Source organism: Ambystoma mexicanum, chromosome 4p, assembly GCF_040938575.1.
Source record: "Ambystoma mexicanum isolate Mex_15411 chromosome 4p, UKY_AmexF1_1, whole genome shotgun sequence".
In the NCBI taxonomy this organism is placed as follows: Eukaryota; Metazoa; Chordata; class Amphibia; order Caudata; family Ambystomatidae; genus Ambystoma; species Ambystoma mexicanum.
In genome coordinates, this window is record NC_090927.1 from 443,135,292 (window position 1) to 443,161,029 (window position 25,738).

At 45.9% G+C, this 25,738-nt stretch overlaps 1 protein-coding gene across 2 annotated transcripts in view; it reads right to left on the reverse strand.

Annotated features, from left to right (window-relative positions):
* The window catches only part of GREB1 (growth regulating estrogen receptor binding 1), a 627,979-nt gene that overhangs the window by 345,416 nt on the left and 256,825 nt on the right, over positions 1–25,738 (reverse strand). The gene's annotated exons all lie outside the window — the stretch shown is intronic.

Genomic DNA, 25,738 nt, shown 5'->3' on the forward strand with positions numbered 1-25,738 from the left:
CTGCACGATGTCTGGAGGGTATTAAGAGGACAGGAGCAGAAATGTATCTACTATTTGCATGTACACTCCTCCTTGTCTCGGATAGATTACATCTGGATTTTCAGAGGGTTGCTGGGGAAAGTAAGAGACGTAGAGCTAGGATCTATCTCTCTATCAGATCATGCCCTGTTGTCGATGAGCATCTCAGTTGGAAATATGGAAGGAGGGCTACAGGAAATGGTATGGGACGAATTCAAGGCGGTAACGAGGGGCACTTGATGGCGCTTAAGCCAGGGACAGGCAAACAGACCACAGTGGGAAGAGGAACTAGAGGGGAAGCTAAGAGACATACAGGGGGAAATATCAAAAACCCAAACAATAAACTAAGAAGGGCACTGAGACACGTCCAGGGTCAATTAGAGATGCTCAAAACAAGGCGGGCCGAGGAGGCGCTATTGTATCTGAAGCAATGGCACTATGTGAAAGCCAACAAAACAGATAGGGATCTGGCTCGACAGCTAGAGGAAAAGAGGGGTCCTCTGACAATTGTAAAACTTCAAAATAGCCAAAGGCCGGACAAGACAACAAATGAAGACATGGGGGACATTTTTAGGGAATATTACCAGATGCTATACACATCAGCTAACCCATCGAAAGACAAGCAAGAAGAATATCTAGCGAAACTCTTGCTCCCGCAGATATCAGAAGAAGAAAGGGAATGTCTAGACTAAGATATAAGGGAGAAAGAGGTAAAGAAGGTCATTGAAGAATTATCAAAAAATAAGGCCCCGGGCCCGGATGGATACCCAGAGAGCTGTTATAAAAGATTTTGGGATACCCTGGCCCCCACTCTCACAAAACTGTTTAATACATTGAAGATAAAGGGTGTCAAAATGCCATCAATGAATGTAACGAAACTGGTGGTGTTTCATAAGCAGGGTAAGGACCCAATGCTACCAGCTTCATATCGTCCAATAGCGCTAGTAAACTTGGATGCAAATTTATATATAAAGATATTGGCAGATAGGCTAAAACACTTGCTGCCGAAATTAATAGGGCAGGTCCAATCAGGTTTTATACCATCCAGGCAAATGTTCGACAATACTCGCAGAATTTGCCACCTAATCCAGAAGATGGGAATAACCCAAAATCCTGCAATACTAGTAGCGTTGGACGCTGAAAAAAGCATTCGACAGGGTCGAATGGTCCCTGTTGTTCCACATATTGAAACCCATGGGATTCTGCACGAGATTCCTTCAAATGGTGCAAGCTAATTATAACTCACCAACAATTCGCATAGTCCTCAATGGAGTAGTCTCAGGAAAAGTAACATTGGGCGGGGCACTAAACAAGGCTGGCCACTATCCCTGTTGTTATATGCTATCTACCTGGAACCCCTATTGACCACGATTAGGGAGATGCATCAGCTGATGGGAATAGAAATGGCGGGAGAGGCGCATAAGGCAATAGCATTTGCAGACGATATGGTGGTGGCTTTGTCAGACCCAGAAACTTTGTTGCCGGTGCTAATGAAAGAACTGGAACCATTTGGGGCGATATCACAGTTAAAAATAAATAGACAGAAATTGGAAATACTAAACCTATCAGTAGACCCCAAAGCGATGGACAGGCTGGGAACGAGAATGCAACAAAAAAATGCGGAAAAAGGTATATCATATCTAGACGTAACCCTCACAAAAAAGATAGGGCAAATGTACGGGGCAAAAATTAGAGACGATCTTATGAGATGGAATCCCCTTACAATAACATGGTGGGGGAGAATGACAACAGTAAAGGTGGTGGTGCTACTGAAAAATGTATACTACTTTCAGGCACTACTCATCAGAATCCCCAAAACGTTCTTAAATCCCTCAATAAGGCCATATCGTCGTATATCTGCAAAAAAGGATCCCTAGGGTGGTGATATCCACATTAATGGCTCCAAACACTGGAGGGGGCCTAGCTTTCCATCATGTTTATAGAAAGTATGGGACGGTCCAGCTGCGGGTCAAAGGGAATGGTTAGCTGAAGGGCATCATAAAATATGGACATGACAGGACAGGGCGGTAGCGGGTTCTTCCCTCTCCGAACTCATGTGGCTGAATAAACGAAAGAGACAAACTAATGTTAGGATTAGTGAGATAATTGTGGTAGGAGTGGAAGTTTGAAGTTTGGAAATTTAACACAGGATGTGCTAACGGTGAATGTTTGGGAACCCAGAATTTCAGACCGGGATGGAAAAAGGGGCATTCAGCAAGTGGGAAAGGGTAGGTTGCCAAAAGATACAGGATATGTACCAGGGACAGAGGAATGTGTCAAGGATATAGGCCTGACAGAGTGACCGGTTTAAATATAACCAATTGAAACACAGCTATCAAAGAGGCAACTACAAGACAGCTGACATCTTTTGAAAAATATATAACGTCTCACACGGGTTCAAAATGTTTGGTGTCAAATCTCTATAGGTACTTGAACGACCAAGAGGAGCTAGTTAAATGCAACTAAATTAGGAAATGGGGAAAACTCTAGGGAGACCATTCCAAGAAGACAGTGGGAGTACCTGTGGGGAGCAATCCCAAAACTAACTCGCTCCATTCAGGTAAGGGAAATGTGGATTAGAGTGCTTCTAGAATGGCACTAAACGCCAGAAAGGATCCATGTACTGTCCCCCCAAGCATCAGATCAATGTTGGAGGGGATACAAGGTGGTGGGGGACTGGATACACATTTGGTGGATCTGCCCAATATTGCAGCCATTCTGGGTGGGGGTAAAGAACCAAATGCACGTGATGTACCAGGGAGTGGAGCAGATGGGAGATAAGATCTGGATATGAGGCATGTGGGACCTGGGGTCGAAAATACTCACAAATATGCAGAAATGGGGATTCATGATCCACGAGTGCCACCATTAAAGGGAGAGGAAGAGAAAGGGGAGAGCACAGAGACCATAAGGTGGGGTCCAACGGCCCGAAGAAAGAATGACAAAGAGGATGTCGGTGAAAGTCTGCCTGCAAGAAAGGTTGACATAGGTGTCAGCGATCGGCAGGCTGTGGTTCAAAACCAGGAGATTCTTCTTGAACTTTTCTTTCGATACTTCCTCAGAGGGATAGGGTAGGCGATAGAATAGCAATTAGAGAAGGGACGGGAGATTGAGAGCACCACTGAGGGAAAGTGCAGAGAGGACAGGGGGATGGGGGGGGGAAACTGCAGAGCATGACACAAACTACAACCCCACAGCAATGCAACAATCAAGAGTCAGGTGAACAGGAAGGTTAATAAAGGCCTGGTTGCAGCATATAGCACGAAACCAAGAGCGAGTTATATGGACAGAGGGGAAAAACCTAGCAGAGGAAAAAGCCCAATTTTTAAACAGCAGCAAATGCAAGAACACGCAGATTCCACTTTCCTAGAGAAGGGGAAAGGGCCTCATTTTCAAACAGAGCCACAAATGCAAGAACACACAGATTCAACGTATCTGGGCGGCTTTCCTTGTCGACCCCCTTCATTTTAAGCACAGCTGCCATCAGGCGAGATACGGCCGGCTGGGCTTGTGTCTCTGAAAGCCGTAAGCCCGATGGCCGGCCCTTCCCCTGCTATTGGGGTATCATTGCAAGTCTCAGAAGGCGGCCCAGGCGCAGGCTGCCCTCGGGAGACACCTGCCCTTTGGGCTCGAAGGTCTGGGAACTCCACAGAGGTGATGCTCTCAGACGGTCTGCTGCACACAGGGTAAGATGTCTCGTAGTCTCCCGGGCCTAGTCAATCATTGCAGTCTCTGCTGCTGGTCCAGGTGGCAGGGCAACCAGACGCACTGCAAAGCCCCAGAGGCAGAGGACAGTGGCACCAAATGCCCTTTGACCCTGCAGATTTCAAAACATGAAAAGCAGTAGTGCGACTGATTCAGGGGGGATTAAAACTTTAGTGGAGTGGGAACGGGGCATCAAAGGAGGCGGGGGAGCGGGTAGGAGTTTTCTATATTATAACATTTTGTTAGATATAGGAGTGTTTTTTTTTTTTGGCTAGCCTGCTTCTCACAAATATAATTGCGAACGAAAATGTCTAATGGGATTTATTTGTACTCTGTGTTTTTGTTGATAATAAATACACGTGCCCCTCCAAGTCACGGGGGGAGAGCAAGCACATGTGTTGCGTGTGTTTAATCCATGGTTGAAGCTACAAAGGGAACAGGGCCCTGTAGGGAAAGGGACACTCTGCTCTTCAACCAAATGAACTACTTCAGGGGTGTGTGCGAGAACCAGAATCCGCAGGCATTGCAGGTGACCCCAGGGGGTTCCCTTTGAATAATGGTGGGGCGTGTTGCAGGCACTAGATCACTAAAGCATATTTTTATCTTCCACAGGGTCGAGCTGGTCCCAAATACAACACACAGCATAGTAACTATGGTACTCTTAGCACTTCAGTCCCTCAAGTCATGCACATGGGAATGCCCGATTTAAAGGTCAGTATTGGAGAAAGGGTATATGCACCACCCGCTCCCTAGGCTGTGCCCCACACGCTCACTCACTCTGCGTTCAGCACAACTACTCCTTTCCACCTCTTCTAACAATCACCAGTCGCTCGCTAGGCCCACACAATCACTCTGCATTCAGCAGAACTAGTCCTTTTCTCCTCATGTAACAATCACCACCCGCTCCCTTGGACTGTGCCCCATGCACTCACTCTGCATTCAGCACATTTAGTCCCTTTCTCCTCATGTAACAATCACCACCCCATCTCTAGGCCCATGCCCTAGACACTCACTCTGCATGCAGCACAACTACTCCTTTCCTCCTCTTCTAACAATCACCAGTCGCTCGCTAGGCCCACACAATCACTCTGCATTCAGCAGAACTAGTCCTTTCCTCCTCTTGTAACTATCACCAGTCGCTCGCTAGGCCCACACAATCACTCTGCATTCAGCATAACTAGTCCTTTTCTCCTCATGTAACAATCACCACCCGCTCCCTAGGACCGTGCTCCATGCACTCACTCTGCATTCAAAACATTAGTCCCTTTCTCTTCATGTAACAATCACCACCCCATCTCTAGGCAGGTGCCCCACACACACTGCATGGAGCACAACTACTCCTTTCCTCCTCTTCTAACAATCACCAGTCGGTCACTAGGCCCACACAATCACTCTGCAATCAGCATAACTAGTTCTTTTCTCCTCATGTAACAATAACCACCCGCTCCCTTGGACTGTGCCCCATGCACTCACTCTGCATTCAGCACATTTAGTCCCTTTCTCCTCATGTAACAATCACCACTCCATCTCTAGGCCCATGCCCTAGACACTCACTCTGCATGCAGCACAACTACTCCTTTCCTCCTCTTCTAACAATCACCAGTCGCTCACTAGGCCCACACAATCACTTTGCAATCAGCATAACTAGTCCTTTTCTTCTCATGTAACAATCACCACCCCCTCCCTTGGACTGTGCCCCATGCACTCACTCTGCATTCAGCACATTTAGTCCCTTTCTTCTCATGTAACAATCACCACCCCATCTCTAGGCCCATGCCCTAGACACTCACTCTGCATGCAGCACAACTACTCCTTTCCTCCTCTTCTAACAATCACCAGTCGCTCGCTAGGCCCACACAATCACTCTGCATTCAGCAGAACTAGTCCTTTCCTCCTCTTGTAACTATCACCAGTCGCTCGCTAGGCCCACACAATCACTCTGCATTCAGCATAACTAGTCCTTTTCTCCTCATGTAACAATCACCACCCGCTCCCTAGGACCGTGCTCCATGCACTCACTCTGCATTCAAAACATTAGTCCCTTTCTCTTCATGTAACAATCACCACCCCATCTCTAGGCAGGTGCCCCACACACTCTGCATGGAGCACAACTACTCCTTTCCTCCTCTTCTAACAATCACCAGTCGGTCACTAGGCCCACACAATCACTCTGCAATCAGCATAACTAGTTCTTTTCTCCTCATGTAACAATCACCACCCGCTCCCTTGGACTGTGCCCCATGCACTCACTCTGCATTCAGCACATTTAGTCCCTTTCTCCTCATGTAACAATCACCACCCCATCTCTAGGCCCATGCCCTAGACACTCACTCTGCATGCAGCACAACTACTCCTTTCCTCCTCTTCTAACAATCACCAGTCGCTCACTAGGCCCACACAATCACTCTGCAATCAGCATAACTAGTCCTTTTCTCCTCATGTAACAATCACCACCCGCTCCCTTGGACTGTGCCCCATGCACTCACTCTGCATTCAGCACATTTAGTCCCTTTCTCCTCATGTAACAATCACCACCCCATCTCTAGGCCCATGCCCTAGACACTCACTCTGCATGCAGCACAACTACTCCTTTCCTCCTCTTCTAACAATCACCAGTCGCTCGCTAGGCCCACACAATCACTCTGCATTCAGCAGAACTACTCCTTTCCTCCTCTTCTAACAATCACGAGTCGCTCGCTAGGCCCACACAATCACTCTGCATTCAGCACAACTACTCCTTTCCTCCTCTTCTAACAATCACCAGTCGCTCGCTAGGACCACACAATCACTCTGCATTCAGCAGAACTACTCCTTTTCTCCTCATGTAACAATCTCTAGGCCCATGCCCTAGACACTCACTCTGCACGCAGCACAATTAGTCCTGTTCTCCTCATGTCATGTTTTTAAGGGAGGAATAGATGTGATCGAGGGCATGACATATGACCAAAGCTGCCAAACCAATATAGCACCATAGCTGCTATGATGAGTGATGTACTCAGACATCGGAGCCATTTCACTATTATGCATGCTAAGAATTCCACATATCAGAGAAGGAGGCAACATGGACGAGCACAAGCCTCTGCCAGGCCACAGCCACCATCATGGCTATAGCAGTATAAGCATACGCTCCAAAAGGTGGCAGGGACTGCTGAATTGAATGGCATTTGAGTCTCGGGATACACTCCAGCATGCCATGACGTTTTTGCTTCCTCTTTGACATGCTTTGGGCCAACAACGATGGCAAACCATATTCTGCATGTCCAAGCCGCATTTGTGCAGCCAAAATGTAATCTGAGTACTCTCGAAAAATCTAAATAAAGGAATGTGCTTTAAGCAAAGGATTCAGAAAGAAACGTCCTGCTTTAAATGGAAGTCTGACAGAACCTTCAGGGAGGAGGAAGCAGGCGTCCTGAACACTACTCTTACAGACCATGTAATACAGAGTTTGATCTGGCATGAAGGTCTCCAGCTCATTCTGTGATCTGGTGTAGCTGCCACGAAGAAGGAAACCTCCAATGTCACTCGACAATTGATCAAAATGCTGCAAGCCGTTGCATTCCACCCAGCAATACAATTCCAAACAGGGCGTCGGCCCCAACTGCAGACAGATGCCATGTCATGTATTGTGACAGACATGTATACAGCAGGCATTAACACTTTAGTGGTCGCCAGCACCGACACTGGTCCAAGTGGGAAGTATTTATTCTGCGCATGAACAAAGCGCTACCTTAATGTTCACAAACGTTCCAACAATGGCCCATTCCTTTCCAAAGATGCTAGTGCAATCTCGTTTGTTTCTTTACTTTCTGCGTCTTCTAATCTTGGCCTTCCATTCATAAATCAGGATGATTATAAATCCCAGGATGAAAAGAAAACATGCATTAGCAATGCCAACAGATTGGGCTTTTGTGTATGCATGGGAAAGGCACGTGCCAGGCACTGTTGTAGTTGTATTAACTGGCAATAATGGTACCAAGTGCAAAATGGTGCGAGTACCTGCGCATCTAATCGCAGGTCCTGGCAAATGCCTAATACTTATACACACGCCAGAACTGTTGGCTTTGCCATTCTTGTTTTTAACAGGACTTCAGTGAAGGACGCGCATAGTGCTTATACATTGAATGGCTTAAGGCAGACCTGGTTAAGGCATTTTTGCTACACCAGTAGCACAACAATTCTTTAAAAAAACACTGGCAGGCACTTCCAGTGCAACATTTGATAGTAAGGCTCAATTTAAGCAAGCTCCAGGAGTTCCCATGAGGAGGTGTTTTGTGCGGGAAGGGGCAGGAACTGGGTGGAAATGGCCATAGGGAGTCAAAAGGTGGGCACATAACTAAACAACACCTACTAACTGTGTGTCCATCCTCGTATGCCATTTCTCCCTATCTGTACTCTAATACAATTATTTCAGTTTATAGGTGGCGCTAGCGGTGGCGCAAGAGCCACCCAATAGCCCCAGCTAAAAAGTGTTTAGACTAGCATCTACTGAATGGAATAGAGCATGTTGGCATGTACGTGTTCTTTCTTATAACATCTTCCTTCCACGGATTTCTCACTTTTTTTAAAGCGGCAGGTGCACGCTGGATGTGGACATCTCTAAACAGCCAACAGGTGGGCTAGGTGCAGCTCCATGACCCTCTTCATCACCCTCTTGAGGTGATAGGGTACCCTCTTGTACTGGAAGGGTCACGCGGCCTTGGAAGGGTCACGCGGCCATGTGACCATGAGCCCAACCGGGGATAGAATGTCCAAAATTCTGGATTGTTAGCTCTTGTATTGGAAGGGTCACGCGGCCATGTGACCATGAGCCCAACCAGGGATAGAATGTCCAAAATTCTGGATTGTTAGCTCTTGTATTGGAAGGGTCACGCGGCCATGTGACCATGAGCCCAACCGGGGATAGAATGTCCAAAATTCTGGATTGTTAGCTCTTGTATTGGAAGGGTCACGCGGCCATGTGACCATGAGCCCAACCGGAGATAGAATATCCAAAATTCTGGATTGTTAGCTCTTGTCGAGCCTCGAGACCCATTTCCCCCAAATGCAATGGCTATATCCAATGGGAGAATGCAGATCACCACTGATTGTTTTTTCAGGATACTGATTCTGATGCTGCGGTTGTCTCAATATTAAAATTAGGCCAGTGTTAGCATATGGGAACCTTTCAGTCACTTTCCAATGTATTTCATCAGTTGCCAGGCTTCTGTTAATCAGAGGAAAGTTGCTTTCGGTCCTTGGGATTTCAGTGGGAATGTGGAGTGTGCCCAGGCTGTGGAGAAAGCTGGAGGGCCACTGAAGAAGTTCGAAGAAGGGACAAGAAGAATATGTTGCTACTGGGGATTGTTTGGACAGATTAGGTTCCGAAGGAACAATGGTTCGGGTGGTGGGACGGCACAGTTGTTTTCCAGCAATGGCAGAGGACAAGCAAATGTACCTTGCCCAGGTACCATTATTATTTGGAGTACAATGGAAGATAGCCACAGGCACGGCCACTCACGCAAACGCATCTGCTATCATATACTATCTGAAGACACATCGCACAACACCTCTGCCATTAGAAGGCAGCTGCATCCCACGACAAACATGTGGTCTAGCTGGACACATAATCAGTCTCCTGCACTTGCATACTCTCCCGACAACCTCACAGCACCCATCAACAAGCCAGCTCAACATGGGGCGCTAGAAGGACTTGGCCACCCCTACCTACCTTTGTATAGGCCAAAATGCACACACGCATTCTAAACTCCTCTGATGAATCTCCCATACATTGGACTTCGGTCCCCCGATGGCATTCACCTACAGCGTTCTGACGCCATATCAATGGGACAAGGTGTTATACAAATGACAAATGACATTACATTAGTAAAAATCAAGTGTTTCACAGTTGTAATTCTGATGTAGCTCTTGTGTCTCAGTGTCCTCATCTCAGTGTTGCAGTGTCTGCACGTGGGTCTCACACTGCAGCCTCTTGGAGGTTACAACAGGTGACTCGGTTAGTCCCATGAATCAAGGGAAAAAGGCAGTGATGTGTGGTCAGTTTCTGGGCCTGAGGTTCTAGTATCCAGAGGCATTGTAGAGATTCTCCATCAGAGCAGGTCTTGGATGGGCTGCCAATCTAGAAGGCATTCCACACAGTCCTTTGTCAGTCAATGCATCCTCCTAGTGCTTCAGAGACTCATCCCAGCATCAAGCACGTTGATGGTGTAGACACTCTCTCTTTATAGGAGTTTTGGAGCAGAGTTGCAAACACAGTCTCAAATCCTAAGGATGTATCTATTCAAACATTTTGGCAGCTACCCCAACACTGGGAGGCCCCATATTCACAATCGGTGGATATGATCAAAGTCTTTGGGATGGGGTGCATATTCCCAGAAAAGCCCAAGACAAACCTTTGCACTGGTCTCATCCGAGAAGAATCATAGCGGACTCAGAAACAGTGCTCCTATGAGGCTGCATCCCTGTCATCCATTTGGACGATACAAGGCTGGCTTCCTTGCCTTCCTCACAGCAATCAGGGAATGCGAATGAAGCCCCACCATGTTGCCATTTGTAGCCCCCACACATGGGCAAAACAGGTATTACTGTAGTACAGAGTACTGGAGTTTAACAGGGTGCACTGTAGTGTCACTGCCGGGCTGCTAACTACCTGCTCCCACACCATCATTCGGCACTCTGCAACAAACCAGCAGTGTACTGATAGCCAGTTGTGGAAGAATACTCACGCAGGACAAAACTGGGACCTTGGTGTTTTCTAAAACCATGAGGCAAAGCGACTCTCAGGTGCGCACCAACAACATCTGTGCCGCTAATGAGGCTTCAGATCCGAAAAGTCGAGTGATCGGTCAGGGAAAACACACACAATCAAATCACAGAGGTCTAGTGTCAGAGTTGCAGTTCAGGACTTTCAAACTCACAGCTGCCATGAAGGAAGGAAGCATAACATAGATTGTGAGATTGTGAGATTGTGAGTAAACATAGTATTCCAAAATGTTGATGGGTAGGCGGGGGTGGGGGGCTGGTGAGGAAACTATGAAAGAAAGATACAAACCCCAAATCAGGTGATCTCTTGAAACCAATATACAGGCTAAATAGCCCTTCACATTGTCTCTATCAAGACTACCGTTGGCACAAAAACAGGCAATACCCGTAGCAGGACACTGCTTGACATATGTCTGAGACCCTCCCTGGAGGAGGGAAAATCTTCCCAATCCGAGATTCCAGGACCACATCAGTGACTGGATCCTGTTCAAAGGACACACATTCAAGCAAGAACACACAGAAATGGAGAAGCAAAGCATCTTCTTGAGACACCGGGCACCGTTTCCATTGGCTTTGCATTGATCAGCCTAACATTTATAAAACAACATGAATGCTCTTTCTCGTCAAGTGAACCGATGCCCCCAGGAGCCAGGGCATGCATGAAAACCCGAGCGGACAATAACATGTAGAAGAGCAGTGAAATAAAGTGGTAATGCACTCTTCCACAGAATAGTACAAAACATGCAGTTGTTAACAACAACCAGTCCCCTCCCTCTCGAGCAAAGAGAATCTCAGCCAAGGTCGCCATCTACATTTTATTCTTTCAAAATAATTCGGTCAGTAGGCAAAGGTCTAATATAGGCCTGGCAGCTACCAACCTAGTTAGAGCCAAAAAACAATCTGAAATATTAAACCTTTCTAAGCTCCAGAACTAGAACCAGCTTGAGACACTACGCAACTTCCAGGAATATAATGTTGTGCAGTGGAGATGGGAGAGAAGAGGAGAGGTATTTGAGGGTGTTCTGAACAGTAGGCAGTGTCCAGACACAACTATCTTTAGAACCCACTGGAATTAGGTAATCTACTCCTACTGTGGCAGGAACTACTGAATACTAGTCCCTCTCCCACACAGATGACTGATGCAGAAAGTCAACCTCATTAAAAGGGTTTTGTTCCTGGACAGGACCAAACTCACGTATGCCTTCACATAGGACTACCAGCAGCCATAACCGCTGCCCCTACCAACGCAAAAGCACTGCTGCTCTTGAGGCAACTGCTTCTACTTATCACAAGGGGAGTGTTGCCTCAGAAAAGAGAGCAATTTGTAGGTAGAATTTCTGTAGAGCTGGACTGAAAAAGCCCTGAGAATTTCTCCAATGAGGCATCAGCAGTAGAAGTGATCAGGAGCTCCCCCCACCTGCTGAAAATCTAGATGCACGCATCTAGGAAGGGTGCCTAATGGTTATACTAGTTGTCCATTGCCCTACCTAAGGAAAATGAAGTGTCAAGGCCAGACTGAAGAAAGTGTGTCCTTGCCATCAGACACCACCTCCAAGAGGGGGTTCCTCAGATTTGTGTTAGATGGATTCACTGGCTACATTTCACAGGAAATCAAGAGTGCTGTGTCAAGGTGCAAGAGGCACTGCCCACACACAAAGCATATGCCTCCGGAACTAAACATTAACTTCTAGCAACAGTCCAGCCTCGTGAGTTCCTTGTCTCAAGGCACATTATGAACTGCATCAGGAGCAGACCTCACACTGATGGCATGCACCAATAGAATCTCAGGAGTGGGATCTGTTGGTAAGAATGCAAGGTCCCCAGTAGCAAGCCCATGTTTCCTTTCAGACTTCGGAATTTGAATATATACAACCCTGTAATTGGGGTATCCACTTATCCCAGAAGCACATGCCCCAAAACCAGAAGAATTGTGTCTGCGGCCTCTCTGTCTCTTCTTCCCCTGCTTCTCTCTCCTGGCCTCTCAGCCTCTGCCCCCCACTTGCCTCTCTGTGTCTCCATGTCCCTCTCTGCTTGTCTGTCCCCCGTGTGTCTCTGTGTCTGTCTCCCCCTGTGTCTGTGCCTCCCCTCTCTCTTTTCTCCCTCACCATCTCTACCGGCCCCCTACTCAAACCCTTCCCTTTCTCTGTTGGTGCCCCCACCCCTTGCATCCAAGGGTATTCCCCAGGCCCCGGGTTCCATGTCAGTGGGTGTGCCTAGCTAGTCCACTGTGTCTAATATATCCTGCTGGCAATGGGTTTACTCCTCTTCATGTAATCAATCTGTTCCTGATTTCTACAAACAATGTTGGTGTCTTCATTGTGTTCCCATTTTTCCATGTAACCTGCCTGTTATTACCAGAGGGGGGACCCAGTCCGTCTGCATACACAACGCACCCCCACCGGGTCTGTTTACTCCCTGGTCCAAACAAAACTGTGGCTCTGACTGGGGTCTCCAACACAGCCTCCCCCATTTTGGCCTGCCTCCCACTTCCACAATAGTCTTACAGACATTTGTCCTTGGCTTCACCTGGACAATAACTTGGAGGTGTGCAATTATCACATGATAACGACCCCTTCAAAGCTTATATGGTTTACAGCAAGACTGTCCAAACATCAGACAACACTGCAATACACTCAGAATGATATGAATGAGGAGATGTTTCAGCCCTTGGGTTGGGTAGGAAAAGACAGGTGTAAGGAGGTATTCCTTCATGACCAATACTATCCTATGTACAATCAGAGGTGGACTGGGACCCAAAGGAGGCCCTGGAAATAATGTTCAAAATGGCCCCAAAGTACACATTTTCAGCAAGACCAACCCTTTGCCTATGAGAAAATGCGGAAATACCACACAAAAGAGGCCCAGGATGCAGAGGCCTACCGGGAAATCTCCCTATAGGGCAGTCCACCCCTGTGTACAACCATCAAGCAATGTATTGCCTCATTTTATTTTATTCAAGATATTTAAAATACCCCAGACCTTGATCCAAAGAGCAGTAGAGTAGGTCACATGACACATTTAGCATAGCAGGAGGATCTTGAGCATAAGGCGCTCTACAAATAACAGTATGGGATCAAGTTCATTCCAGATTACAGAAACAAGGTTGGATGAAGGGGCCCTTTTTATTGTGATATTGGTTACCAAAGCAACATTACACAAAAAAAGAAACACATATCAAAAAGATAAAACAACAGATTAAGAAATGTAAACAATCCTCAATATATAAGAACAGAAACACATAATAGAAATTGAGACAGAGATAGAATAAGCAATACATTAACTGCCCACATAAGAGAAGTCATATTCAGTTGGAACATTTTGTTTGACACATCTTGCTCTACTCTCCCGAAAGTATGGAGAAGCAGTAACCCAATGTTTCAGGGTTTCCTGGTCAACCGTACTATCGCAGAACCTACAATAGATATTATCAAATTGAGCCTGTTGGCCTTTCCAATGAAGAATGCGTTCTTTCAAATGAAATTGGTTGAGGCGAAAGCCTAGGTAAACATCACAGACTTTTTTGCAAGGGAGCCTGGGTATGCATTCTATTTTATGGATGGACTTGGCACATTCAGTATGCGTGGAGTATGAATAAATTGCATCCACACTTTACACCCAATCTAGTTTGCATAATTTTGCCTTTACTTAACCTGGTCGTTGAACTAATTCCTCTTCCGTGCCACTAATACGCATAAGGATGTCCTGCATTCTTTTAACAAAAGAATTAACAGAAAAGACTGTAGATTCTTTAGTAATACAGAGCAAATCCATGTAAAAGCTAATAGTCGGCCGGTGGAGAATCTTAGAATAGGTATCCAACAATCGCCAGATATAGCGGCCTTGAGCGAGATAAGCCAGAATGTGCGCCTAATAATGCAGTTTGGAATAGCAGTAGAAAGACCCATCACCTGTTGCCACAGTTTACCTTGCACAACATTTAAGTAGTTACCCATGCCCAGTAGGCAAAAATCAAGTCCATACAAAAGCACGGGTTCTGCCTTAGACAAGTAGAAGCGCTGAATCGTCAAAACAGAAAATGGGCACACCTTTCTTTAGAGGCATTTCATTTGGGAGGTCAAAGAGGAAAGCTTGCTCTGTAGGCCTTCTTTCCATATAACACCTGAGGACCAATTGCTCAAATTGAACCCCAAATATCTAAGGCTGTCCACATGTTCGAGTCTCTCCCTAGCCAGACTCCAAGAACCGTGTTTCACAACTTTCTGTACCTTGGAAAAGAGGTCAATTTTAGATTTACAACCATTGGGGGATAGATCATTGGAGATACAATATTGGGCAAATATGTTGATCTTGAGTTGGAAGCCCCTGGGTGTTCTATCAAAGAGCATAAAATAACGTGCAAAGACTTGCCAATCCAATCTGTGACTGCCTAGTCTTGCCAATGTCATGATCTTACCCTTCCACAAATCCTCCACATCTCTTACATACAGATTGAAGAGGACAGGGGCCACAGTAAAGACCTGCTTCAAACCCACCCAAGTCCTAATTCAAGAAGACAAAGAAACCTCCCGCGTGAGGCACACCGTCCAAGCGGTGTTAGTATGAAGCAATGCCAAAAGCTGAACCAACTTTTTAGGTACATTCCAGCTTACAAGTTTGTTCCACAATCGTGATCTCACCACACAATCAAAGGCACTGTATAAATCCAAGGAGGCCATATAGACATCCCCCACATCCTTAGTGTGCACATTAGAAAGGAGATGCGCAAGAATAGTGGAATTTAATGGAGTGCCCATGTTTTTCCTGAACCCAACCTGGAAATTCGATAACAGACACAGTTGCGCAATGTGGTGATCGAGGTCCCTCAAGAAAAGAATTGAAAAGACCTTACAGGTGGCATCAATGACTGCAATAGGTTTATAATTGCCCGGGTCAGCACGGTCACACTTCTTGAACAGTGGTATAATAATCGACTGAACCCAGGAAGGAGGGATTAGATGGTACATAAATACTGTATCAAAGAGCGGTTTTAGAAGGGTTGCCCATAGGGAAGGAGAGCTTTTGAGAAAAAGGTGGGATGCCATCAGGGCCAGGTGCCCTTGATGGTTTGAGCCTTTCTATTGCCTAAATGATGTCAGACATTCCCCATTGGCACTCCCCCCAGCTCCATCGGTCCCAAATGATATTCAGTACAGGAAACCATATCCCCTAGAAGCGAATATTTAGCCTCAAAGAATGCAACCCAAGTGGATTCAGGGATAACAGAATCCATAGCAGACACATGCCCCCCACAGGCAGAATTAAGGTTGGCTCAAAAACTAGCTTTCTTGCCCACACACAAGCTGTCCAACATGCAGATTATCTTGTTCAAATGATTCAAAAGTCAGATATTTGACCTGATTTGTATGAGTCTGCACAACTTTCTTCCTAGCTAGATGGTACTCCACAGCATTAAGGTTGAGTCTCTTGAGCCCACGGATGGCTTGCCGTTTGGTCCTCTTTAAAGCCATAATCCTATGATCAAAGGTATGGTGCTTTCTCCCAACAATGGAAATCCCCTGGGTAAGCCCCAAATCTTCCAAACCTTCAATAACAATACAGTGGATGAAATTAACCTGCTCGATAGGAGGCCCACATAAGAAAGCCCCTTTACTCATTTCAGCAAACCTCTTGGCAACGTTTTTGGTAAACTTGGAAACTGTCTTGTAGTTCCATTTAACTGTTCGTCTGCCAGATACACTCTAACATTGTTTAAGGAAAATGGAGTGGCCAACCAAAATGTAAGCAACAAATGATCCCCCACCACAGAATACATACGGCCCAAAGAACCACATCTCACTCCCAGGTCGGTAGTAATGTAGCCATAGGAAATCCTTGATCTAGAGTTCCCCATATGCCAACTACAAGCCAATTCCCCAGTAGACAAATCCTCCAGTTGAAACATACCCCGTTCGGTCAAGAACGAATCCCATCATACACCTCTCTTGACATGCATTGCCTGCAGATGAGCACTGATGTAAGTAATTCAACAGCGCACCCTCAGCACAATTGGAATTAAAGTCCTCAGCTATGATAATATAGGCCCCATTCCCCTTGGCATACCAGTCCTCGAATAATAACCTCATAGTTAGGATTATGTTCAACTGAGACACCCTTACAGGGTTCCAATACAGGTTCACCACAAGGTATGCCCCTGATCTCCGCTGTCTGTAATCTTGACAGCAAGCAGCCATTCTGATTTTAAAAAAAACTCCGACAGTAGTCTTAGGTTGAGGTCAATGGCCACTAGCAACCCTCCCCTCGGACATCCCAAACCTGGACAAACAGCAGGTCTAGTGAAAGTCTGATAACCCTCTGAATCAAAATGTAGGGTAGACAGTTTCCTGCAACAGTATAATTTTGGGCCCATCTAGAAGCTGAATTTTAGGCCAAAACTTATGAAGATTAATCGATCCACACACATTCCAAGATATCAAACAGACTCTGATGTTGCTAGTAGTGCCCCAGACCTTGTCGAATTAAATCAAATGTTTTGAGGGCCAGACCCACCCAAGACCAATCGTTGGCTGTCTGCAAGAATTTGGAGAGAAGACCCTCTGGTTCCACACCCCCATTTGACCCTGTTAAGACCCGGGCCCCCGGCAAGAGTCCTACACCCATCCCTGATGGAATATACTCCAGAAAAGACTTAACCTCATCACCCGCATTTAGAGCATGTAAATCATAGCAAAGTGACAATAAGTTAGCCCTCTGCTCCCATACCATATTAGACACAATGGGTGAATGAAAACAGCTCACCATAAATTGTTAACCAAGGGCAAAATAATCCAATCAATATCTTCCGTGATGATAGATCTTAACTGAGGGATCTCTCTAAAAATGTCCAAGATACGTAATCTATTCAGGGACGTCATTCCGTCAAATGTCTTCCCCACAGCCCATCCCACCAGTGTACCACAGATTTCATCCCTCTTCTGGCCCCCTCTTTAGACCCACCATTCTCCACTCCTACCCCGACTGCTGTAGTTGTAGAGTGATCACCTACTAAATAGCCTCCAACAGTCTCACCCAAGCCCCCACTAGGCAGCTTCGGAATAGCAACAACATTACCCCCCTTCCGGTTGGAGATATTCCCTTAATCTGTGATTTTAGTTTGTTTTGTTGCAAGTGGGTCAAATCACCACCCATCATCTCAATATTGGTTGTCACCTCTCTCAAGCCTTCAGTAATGGCTGGGACCGGTGAATTTGCCTCCACACAGTCAATGGAAACTACTTCAGTGTCCAGATTATCAGCAACAATACCCTTTTCTTTGTTCAAATCGTTAGTTCCATTCATAGCAGACACGCATATAATACCCCTTAGATTGGTGTTATGCCCCTTTACCTTGATGTTGGGCTTATTTTGAGATTTTTTGGCCTGCACCTTTCCTTTGCCAATACTTTAAATTCCTCCGGAATTTGCCTTTTTCTTCGCCCTCCCCAAAACCTCTGTGACCACAGTAGACTGCCCAAACCCTCCACCAACCCCTTGATGTTGGTCAGCCAACCCATTCGTCTCAAGACAAGTCATAGCCTCAAGGCATGCCATGGTCTCCACTAGACAGAAAGGGCTATCAGGTGCATTAAGCTGTTTGGGATATACAGCACCCGCATGGCCATCTGCCATAACCATCGACTGAGCGCAAGGCGTAGCTGTTATTTCCCTGTCAGCCATAATGACCATAGGTTTAGCTGTCAATAGTTCAAAGAGAATAGAAATCATTTCATCCATTTTAGCCAATCTTTTTTCATTAGCACTCACGATGTTTGTAATTCCACCCTGCTCCTCGAGCCTAGTCGATGACCCCTGGCTAAAACCCTCCAGATACACAAGCCGGGAGATCAAAGCATTGAAGGCCGATTGTTGGCCTGTAAGCACCCCATCAGTCAGATCATGTTTGTCAGCCAACAATTGTAGGGCCAGGTTTAAACTAATAATCAGATTAGATAGTAACATTGGTGAATACTCATTGGGCGGCTGCTGCCAAAGACCACCTCAGCCGACAACAGGGGTAGGCTCGGCGGGAGGGGAACTACTCCCGTCACCCGCACAGTCCGATTTTCCAAGAAACCCATATTAGGGGGCTCAAAGTCAGGATGGTGATTAAACGCCACATGCCCACTCCATCGGCAGGACAGTAACCCCATTTACAGTATAGGTAGTCTGGAGGCAGACTGCGGCTACAGCAGACTTTTCTCTGCTCCCAGGGTCAGCAGGAGACACTCCCTCCTTGCATAGCAGTAATCTCTGTGCCCGTCAGTCTCACAGGCCATTACTGTAACACAGGGCCATCAACCCGTACGTTGATGCCTTTGCCTCTGGGGGCAGTTCACCCGCCCTCCTTTAGACTTGGAGAGATCTTGGAGCCTCTTTGGATGTGCCAAGGTCTCATGCATGAGTCCATCTCCAAGTCAGTAATCTCACCAAGTAAAGCCTTGCAGACCTGCTGCAACATGGAAGGAGTCATTCAGAAATCCCTTCGTTTTACAGTCATTCAGTACAGTACCATGCTTAGAAGCCGACTGACCACTCCAATTTCCCAACCCCTCTTGTTTGAAATCACCAACCCCAAACATAAAGATCTCAAAACGGGGAGATTCATGGAAAGAAAAACCCTCAGCCTCAGGATTGGTGGAATGCTTCCCATTAGAATTCCATAATAATCTTTGGGGGGTTGAACCATAAAACCCAGACAATTTTTCCCAGGGCTAAGACGGGTGGTGCCGAACAGCATTTCATCATGTCTTTAGCAGCCTCGTTGCCTCCTTTGCCAATTTCACCATCAGTATATGGAAAGCTACCCATTGGGGCAGTGTAGGCATTACTCTTGTCAGGCTCATCTGCAGCAGCCCTCTGCATGGCGTCCATTACGGTAGTGTCATTGGATACTGCCTCACACTCAAACCTGCACCACTCCTTAGTGTCGGCATGGTCAGTAGGAGATAGAGCCAAATTCAAGAAAATGTGCCCAAGTCAATATACAGACCACACTTGTTCACAGCTGGAACCAAAAGTACCAAGTGAACACCCACAATCACTATTAAGGTATCGCTGTGCTGCAGATGTAGAAACCGTCACTCTCAAGAGCTCAATGGCTAAAATAAGCCTGCAGTCACCCTCAGATGTAGCAGTACAAATCCTTTGCATGCACCGCACGCAATGTCTCACTCACGAGAGCTCAAAGGCAAAGGTAGGCGCGCAGTCACTCTCGCACACTCTGGAGGTATTGTAGACCTACCCAATAATCAATAGTTGCAGGTAGATTTATGTAGGGAGGCACGCTAGCAAGCTGGCTCAAAATGCTAGATCACAAAATCCAACTGAATCCAACTGAATCCAGCTGGTGTGTATGCAAATGTCAAAAACATCAAAGGGGGGGTGATGTCAAACTTCGAGCAGCATAAGCCTGAGGCAGTCAGAGCAGTGAAGGAAGATGGGAGAAGGGAGAAATATTACCCCGCACAACAAAGTACCTTCTTGATTTGTCCTTGATACAGCATTCACTTCACTCCCTGTGTGGACTGCGCAGACTGCTCAACTCACAACCAACTCTGTGGCCGCTCCGCAGTAGAATGGAGTTCAAATGGAAAACTCCTCCTTTCCTCAGCCGTGGAAACAGAAAACAGACTGCGTAGACTGCTCAACTCGCACCCAACTCTACGGCCGATCCGCGGTAGATTGGGGTATAAATGGAAAACTCCTCCTTTTCTCAGCCGTGGAAACAGAAAACAGACTGCACAGAGTGCTCAAGTCACACCCAACTTAGATCTGACATTACACAAATAAAATCTTGAGGCACAGGGGCATAAAGTAATTCACCAAGACAATAGGTTAGACTCAGGATTAGAGCCAGGATCTCCAGATTCCCCAGAATATGTCAGCTCCTCCCTTATCATGAAACACAAAACCGTAAATGACAATACATTGTTCTTTTGTGTACCCAATAAGCCGTGCAGAGGGTGAAATAGCACAGAAATAGGCATCTAATTGTTCACAAAATTAGCTTCCAATTACCGCCATAATAGGCACAGACTATCGGAAAAGATGGGTAGATGATATTCAATGGAAATGGTATTTAAAAATTATATAAACCATACATTTCTCCCAAAAGTAGCAGCATACCACCCTGGAAAAAGCTTCTGATGGTAAACAAAAATGTGCCATGAAAGCAGACACTGACAGAGCTCCAATAAAGAACCATACTGCATCCAATATAAACCTCAGGTTTCTGTCTCACCCATACTTCTTGACTAATAACAGGAAAGGAGGAGAGGGTATTCTCATGACCTGGCCCATCCACCTGCACAAAGCCCCTGTCAAGTGCTGGGCTAATGGACACAAGGACCGTCCTGCCCTCCCCTGGCCCAGACCCAGCTGTATTTGCCTGCATGAAACTCTACCTGGGAACTGGAGGGAGCCCGTCATTGAGCTGCATGGCAGCCATGTTACACTCAGGCAAGCTGCTGATTAACGATGCTGATTAACTGATTAGACGAAAGCCCTTAAACGACTCATCCACTGCCTCCCAGCCGTACCATAAACAAAAACCCCCAGCAGACACATTTAGATAAAAAGTTTGTGAGAGGAGACCATGACAACAGCTCCAGCACCCAAGGAGGAGAATAGACACCCAACCCACACTAATCAATCCATCAGCATTAGAACTCCTACAGAGCTCGCTAAAATAGAACGACGAGGAGCAATTCGAACACTTACAGAGCGCGTTAGAACAGCACAGGGAGCGCCTCACACAAACCTAAAACCCTGCGAGGCGTAACCCCTCTGCCCCCACTGATGAGATTGGGAGGATTGGCGAGCGCCACACTCGGACAGAGTTCTGAATGTTAGCATGTTAAACTTCATATAACCCACTAACAAAAAACTCAGCATTTCTACAGACTTATCTCACTCAAAAATCTCACACAACCATCTCTCGCACAACAACCCACAAGCACTTCACAACACCGCAACAACACATAAGCTGCACCAACAGCACTCGAGGACTGACATCGATCCAATACTTGCACCAAAGCTCAGCACCCGGTGTATACCAAGTTGAAGCTGCCAACAGAACACCACTCCTCTCACTATCCTACTCCCGCTTCACCTACTAACCCATCCCACCTTCTCGTTTGCAGATCCGCCAGAGCGCCTGGGGAGCAACTCCGTTGGTGACGGTGCGCAGTACAAATACCTTTAACATTGAACATGTCAGTCATATTGCCAGTGAGCATGGCAGCCATGTTAAGATCAGGCAAGCTGCTGATTAACAATGTCAGTTATATGGCCAGTGAATCACACCATAGAAATCATCATGCCCTTCTGAAAGTAGCCAGCCTGAACTCCCGATTTGATCCCAGACCCTGATATATTGCCCTAGGCAAAGAACCAGTGTGTTGCTAAAGTAAGCCTGCCCTTGGGCTGTATGGTAGCCACTTTAAGATCAGGAAGCCTGCTGGATGGTGGTCCCAGTCATGTGACATGCATAAACGTAGAGCTGCTACACATCCTCAAGTAAGTGCAGCAGGGGACAAGGGCATCTCCTATTTTACCCTCTTTAGCCATTTAAGGGCGCGTTGGTTGAATAGCGAGGTGGGATAGTCTTCCAGATGGACTTATAATTATAATTGTCTTTTTATAGCACCCTTAATACGGATACCAGTTTCTAAGCACAAGACCAGGATTCGAACCTGTGTTACTATGCATTGTCTTCTTCCAAGACAGCGTTGCCCCTGAGATATTCTCCTGGCCCAATATACTGCTATAGCCAGTAGTCCTTTTGCAAAGATCATGCTACATGGCGTACTACACAGACAAGCATTTATAAAAAAAAGTAGCAAACGGTTCTCTATTAATCCTACTGTATTATTGGGAATAAATCTTTTATGTCATGAACTGCAATGTCACCAGATAGCCGAGGTCGTTAATCCCAGTCTCCTAGAGCTCCAACCACAATATTTTTTAGGCTCCCTACAGACAACGTAAATAACTTGCATTTATTTTTAATGGATATTCAAATGCCTTTTTCTGGATAGCCTGTAAAAAGGGAGTGGATTTTGCTCTTGAGGACCAGACTTGGGGACTTTTTCTATGAAAATAGGCTTCTTAATGTTCTTTTTTTTTTTAAAGGCCTTTGCTTTAGCCCTTTCCACACTTGCTGTTCTCAATATTGTGCAGCATTGTAGCACTGTGTGCTTGGTCTAAGCTTTTCTGGCATCAGTCTACAAGTTATAACAAGCATTGGCAATGCCAGCAGTTTGGGCTTTTGTGTAGACATGGGATAGTCTCCTGTCAGGCACTGCCAGAATGGTATTAAGTAGCCATTGACGAACGCAGGGGCAAAATAGTGTGAGTACCTGGGCATCTAATAGCAGTGCTTGGCACATGCAGACTACTTATACACAAGCCAAAACTGTTCCCTTTGCCAATGCTTGTTTTTAACAGGACTTCAGTGAAAGACACGCATAGTGCTTATAAATCAGACATTTTAACTACACAGGTAGCACTTTTACGGCTCCAATTAAGACATTATCTTTCAGAAGATTGCTTAGAAAAAACACTGGCAGGCACTTTGTGTGGAAAGTTTGATGGTAAGGCTTGATTAAAGCAAGCTGAAAGAGTTCCCATGAGCAGTTGTTCTGGGCAGGTAGGGGCAGGAACGGGGCAGGAACGGGGTGGGAATGGCCATAGGGATTAGCATGACCATGGGCAGTCAATGGGCAGGCAAATAACAAGCTACATAACAAGCGACACCAACAAGCTTTGTGTATCTTCTCATTTGCTGTTTCTCCCTATCTGTACTTTAATGAAATCGTTTTGGTTTATAGGTGGTGCTAGCGGCACCTCATAGCCAAAACTGAAAATGGCTACACCCCAGATACCCAAAGATTGCAGGCTCATGTGGAGGGTGGTGCTGTAAAAACTGTATGGTGTAACAAATGATTGATTATAAGAGGGAAGCCAAGGGGTTTAGGCTTTACATATCTGTGCAATTAATGTTTCGCTGTGGTTGTCTGCATCCCGAAGAACTGTCTGTCTTGGGTTGATAATTCTAAATCTAAAATAGTGCTACCCAATAAAACAATGACAATTGTCCAGTGGAAAACATACTTTTGAGCTAATCGGTACACCCACAATGCATTACTCAATGGTTTTGAACTTCCAGGGATGGCTACTGGGTGGTACTGTGGCATGTGTTGCTTGTTGGGTTAAATGACCTAGTCTACTCTCAAACAGGAAGTCATTTCTGTTGTGAAACATTATGGGGCCGATTTTCAAGGTTACACACAAAAATTGCAATTGATGCAATGCACATTTTTGCATATGCTTAGTGTACAATATTCTATCTATTCAAGTACACCTGGCTTGCGCATAAGGTTTACATGTCATAAAGGGAATCCACATTTGTGTAGTATTCATGTATGTTAACATAACAGGTGTATTTGTGGAGCACTTGTTCAAACCAAAAGGGTATGTTGGCACTATGTGTATTGCTGCCCAACTCAATGCTACTCATTATGTCGACCTAAGAAGGATGAAGAGCTGAGTGAACTTGAACCTGTGATCATGAAGTCAAACATAGATCCCTGTAGTGGATGCATTAGTTCACTGATCCACAGGCCCAGCTCACTGATGATGCATGGCCTATTTCCTTAACCTTCCATCTGCACCCTTCATCTATTCCATGCAATACACATATATAAGGTGCACATAGTTAGATATACAGGTAAAGTGTATCTCACAGGGTTTCTTCCACCTGGATATCCATCAACAAAGGGAAGACACAGACAAATGCAACTACTATTTTGCCCACTGTAGCCCCTGCTAAAATTGCACCCCCCATACAATACGCCCAGCAGGTCCTACTGTGCTGGAACTGATCAAAACAGTCAATGGGCCTCATTACGACCCAGGCGTTAAGGGTTAACGTCGTTGTTAACCCTTAACGCCTATTCTGATTTTAACGGCTGCTCTTAGCAGCCGTTAAAATCCATGGCGCTAACCTGCCATGATGCTAATTACGCCACAGTAATTTACGGTGGCGTAATTAGCGCCTTCCCCACACCCATTATGCCCTATGGGGCAAAAATGGGAATGGGGAAGGGAAAATGGGAAATGGGGATTTACCGCCCCACTCACCTTGGAATGGGGCGGTAAAGTTGGCGCAATTAGCGCCTGGGTCGTAATGACCCCCAATAACTTCAATAAGTTCCTCTCCCCCAGTGTACGCCCACAGGCACACCTCATACACAAAGGTCTTTTGATGGGCTAGACATCTTTCGAAAGAGAACAATAATCAGATTCTCTATCAATGAGGTAAACTTGGTAAAACAACACGTTCTACTACCCTCAGAGTTAGCCCCATACTACAGCCAAGCCAACAGCTTCAACACCATCAAAAACACAGAAGATTAAGTATTCATCCTAATTAAAAAAAAAACAGACACCTTGCAAGGGCTCCTATAATCCCTGTCCCACCAACATTGCTGAAGCCCAGATGGACATTTCAACATGATCCCTGCCACCACCCTCACCAACAGCCCCCTCAAATCGGGCAAAGGGCTTCAGCTGTAAGACACTCCTTAATCACCCCCCTCCTAAAAGAACATCACTAGACCAAGGGGACATAAGCAACTAACACCCAAACTCTGTGCTTCCCTGGAGCTCGATAATCCTGGAATAATGTCAGTAAATCAGAAGCAAACAACATGCTGGGCTCATGTCAATCAACCTTCCACCACAAGCATGGAACCGAAGCAGCCTTGGTCTCAGTAAATGACAACCTACTTGATCTAGCAGACTGGGGTTCTCTTAGCATGCTTGTTGTCAGGAAAGATGTCTCTTTTGGCAACTCACCCTCCATAGTTTCTACAGACCCCCCATCTTTTTCCTTTATTTTTTAACCTGATCTGACTTTTTGAAGGTAAGTAAAGCCTTCGGCTTCACTTCCCCTGCTTTTGCAGATTTTTTTATGGAGAAACTGATCAGTCCTTCAGACTAGCAGTACTGGGAAACTATGTTTCACATTTTATTTAACTGTTTAACATTGCACCAGCATATTACAATGCAGTGCAATTGGCATACCTTTGCAACACCCTAGTATTTTACACTTCAGATTTCTGGTTACTTTATATGTGACTAAAGACAGGCTGGTGGCAGCAGCTGACATGCATTACTTACATAATAACATCTGTTTAAATTGACATGCTGTGCATATAGTCCGACATCTAGTGGTAATCGCGGAGTATTGCATCTT